This window comes from Aegilops tauschii, chromosome 2, assembly GCF_002575655.3.
Source record: "Aegilops tauschii subsp. strangulata cultivar AL8/78 chromosome 2, Aet v6.0, whole genome shotgun sequence".
NCBI classification, from domain to species: Eukaryota; Viridiplantae; Streptophyta; class Magnoliopsida; order Poales; family Poaceae; genus Aegilops; species Aegilops tauschii.
The window spans coordinates 200,418,031-200,421,473 of NC_053036.3; the positions used below are offsets into that span (position 1 = coordinate 200,418,031).

The 3,443-nt window shown below is 44.8% G+C and overlaps 1 pseudogene; it reads right to left on the reverse strand.

The window, feature by feature from the left end:
* Positions 1-469: 469 nt before the first annotated feature.
* On the reverse strand, positions 470-2,961 carry LOC123497101 (uncharacterized; annotated as a pseudogene).
* Between the last annotated feature and the right edge of the window lie 482 nt (positions 2,962-3,443).

Below are 3,443 nucleotides of genomic sequence, written 5' to 3' on the forward strand. Positions count from 1 at the left end.
CCAACCTCGGAGGGGCTCCCGCCCCTCCGCCGCCATGTAGACCATGGACCAGAGGGGGCACTCTCCCCCCATCTAGGGGGAGGCCAAGGAAGAAGAAGAAGGAGGGGGGCTCTCTCCCCCTCGCTTCTGGTGACGCCGGAGTGCCGCCGGGGCAACGATCGGGACGACGATCTACATCAACAATCTTGCTACTGTCGACACCAACTCTCTCCCCCTCTATGCAGCGGTGTAACACCCCTTCTCCCCACTGTAATATCTACTTAAACATGGTGCTCAACTCCATATATTATTTCCCAATGATATTTGGCTATCCTATGATGTTTGAGTAGATCCGTTTTGTCCTATGGTTTTTTTGACACCTGAAACAGTAGGAGAGCCTCCTACTGTGTAATTAAATTAATGAATGGGGTGGAATTACATATGGTTTTCACATGTCATCCCCTTTGGGGAGGGCTGGGGAAGTAGGAAACTAAAAAGAAGTTACAAAAGAGTTTAGAAAGGAGATATGCTTTTCCCCAACTCTATGAGTTAGGAGGGAGAGATCTACTTTTAGTCTTGAGCTCCAAGATGCTTTCGTGGGTGTTATTCCTTTGAAGACCTTATTATTTCTTTCCTTCTAGATGCTCCGAGCTGCTTGTAAGAAGATTGCCATGAACAGTAGCTTGTTCCATGAAATTTTAGCTATGTTAATCCAATCCAATCGTGAACCTTGTGAACCCCAGCAAATGCCAATGTCTGACCAACATTTTTTGCTAAAGGAGCATTCAAAGAAGAGGTGTTCTACTGTTTCTTCCAAGTTGGACTCGCAGAGGAGGCAGGTATAGTTGTTGCCAATGCTGTAGTGCCTACGTTTCAACATGTTTCTGGTGTTGAGCCTGTCAGACAATAGGAACCAACCAAAAACCTTGACTTTCATGGTAATTTTAGATTTCCATAGCCATTTATAGGCTTGGCGGGCCCGAACGTCCTGAAATAGAAGTTGTAATATTTGCTCGACGAGTACGTCTCAGTACCCCATGTGCAGGTCCACTTATCAGCAACAGAAAGGCTGTCCTGAAGTTCAATGTCACGGACCAGCCGTTGAAGATCCCTTGTCTCTGCATGCGCCTGAACCGATAACGGTAGGTGGAACGTTTCCCCCAGTGTCGTGATCTCCAAGAAATCTTTGACTGATAGATCCTCCTGAATGGCAAACGAGAAAGCCCGCGGGTGTGTTTCTGATAGAATACCATCAATCCGTAAATCCTTCCAGAAAAGAATGACCTCACCCATGTGCACCTGAGCTTTAGTAATCCCTCAATAAACCGGCATGAGTTTTGTCACATCTCACCACCAGAAAGAACCGCAGGGGTCCGATGCATGGGGGATCTTGTTATTGTAGTATGTGTTCCATAAGAGTTCCACCCAAGGCAGGTCCCATCGGTTGTAGAATTTATGTAGGTATTTAAGTAGGAGTGCATCACTTTGTACCTTCAGATTTATGACGCCTAGTCCTCTAGATTCCTTGGGTCGGCAAACCATGTCCCAGGCCGCGAGGGAGTTGCAAGAATCTCCGTTCTCAGTTTTTTTGGTCCATGAGCATTGGCGTCTGATTTTATCCAATAGTTCAATAATGCTTAGGGGCAGCTTGAGCGTGCAGAGGGCAAAAATTATTAGGGAGGTAATAACCGAGTTGAGGAGTGACAATTTACCCCCATAAGAGATCATGTTGAGCGTAGCAGGAAGCCTTCTTTCCACCCGGCAAACGAGAGGGAGGAGATCTTGCACCGAAGGCCTGGTCGTTCCCATTGGTAGACCGAGGTAGGTGAAGGGCATTTTGCCAACCACACACCCAAAGATAGTCGCCAGGCAATTGTATGTGTCTTCATTGCAGTTTATGGGGATCAAAGTTGACTTGTGAAAGTTTATTTTAAGGCCAATCGAAGTTGCATAGTCAGAGAGGATATCCGTGATGATCGCTGCTTGTGTTGGGCAGGCTGGCATGGCCAGAATAGTATCGTCTGCGTATTGAATAACGGGGTAATCCTTTTAGTTGTTCGAAGGAAAAGGTAGCTGAATTGTTCCTCTCGAGAAGGCGTCATTGATTGCTGCTTGCAGAAGATCAGCCACTAAGACAAAAATCAGGGGTGAGAAGGGGTCACCTTGTCTAACTCCGCATTTACAATGGAATCGGTGGCCTGGCACACCGTTCAAAAGCACCGCAGATTTGCCTGATCCAAAGATACACTGAACCCATCCGAGCCATTTGTCGCTGAAGCCCATGTTTTTCATTATGGCTAGCATGGCCTCATGATCAATTGTGTCGAACGCCTTGGCGAAGTCGAGCTTGAGGAGGACAATTTCTTTCTTTGAGGCCTGTCATTGATATATGTACTCAAATGCCCAAGCTAGGCAATCTTGGATAGTGCGTCCTTTGAGGAATCCATATTAGTTTCTGTGAATTATTCTTAGAATCACTCTTTGCAGGCGGTTTGCTAGGAGTTTGGTAATCACTTTGAGATAGTAGTTAAGTAATGTGATCGGATGATAATCATTCACTGATGATGGGGCATTATTTTTTGGGATTAACGTGATGAAACCATCATTTATGCTTTCAAGGTTGAGATTGCCATCAAAGAATTGATTGCAGAGTTTATAGAAGTCATGCTTGATTATGTGCCAACAAGATTTGAGAAAAACTCCATTGAAACCATCCGGGCCAGGTGCACGATCGGCTGACATATGCTTGATAACATTATCTATCTCCTCAGTGGTGAATGGGATAGTAAGCTCGTCTAGACCATCAACTCATTTAATGATGCCGGCTAGATTGAATTTCATCTCATGATGTGAGGAGGAGCCCAACCTTTGCTTGAAGGTATTGAAAATGATTGCCTCTTTGCCAGCATGATCCTCCATAATGGTATCAATATCAGTCGTCAGGGAGGAAATGTTGTTAATTCTCATCCTTTCAGAAGCCATTGCCTGGAAGAACTTTGAGTTTTCATCTCCGAACTTAACCCAACATATAGTGCAACATATAGTTTTGTCCTGTGGGTTAATCTTGATCTTGGTTGGTATGATTGTATATTTTATTTATGGTGCTGTCCTACGGTGCCCTCCATTCTCGCGCAAACGTGAGGGGCCCCCACTGTAGGGTGTTGCAATATGTTCATGGTTCGCTTATGGCGGGTTGCGAGAGTGACATGAGCTTAAACCCGAGTAAGTGGGGTATGACATATGGGAGTAAAGAAGACTTGATACTTAATGCTATGGTTGGGTTTCATGACCTTAATGATCTTTAGTAGTTGCGGATGCTTGCTAGGGGTCCAATCATAAGTGCATATGATCCAAGTAGATAAAGTATGTTAGCTCATGCCTCTCCCTCATATAAAATTACAAGAATGATTACAGGTACTTATTATCGATTGCCTAGGGAAAAATAACTTTCTTGTTGACACAAA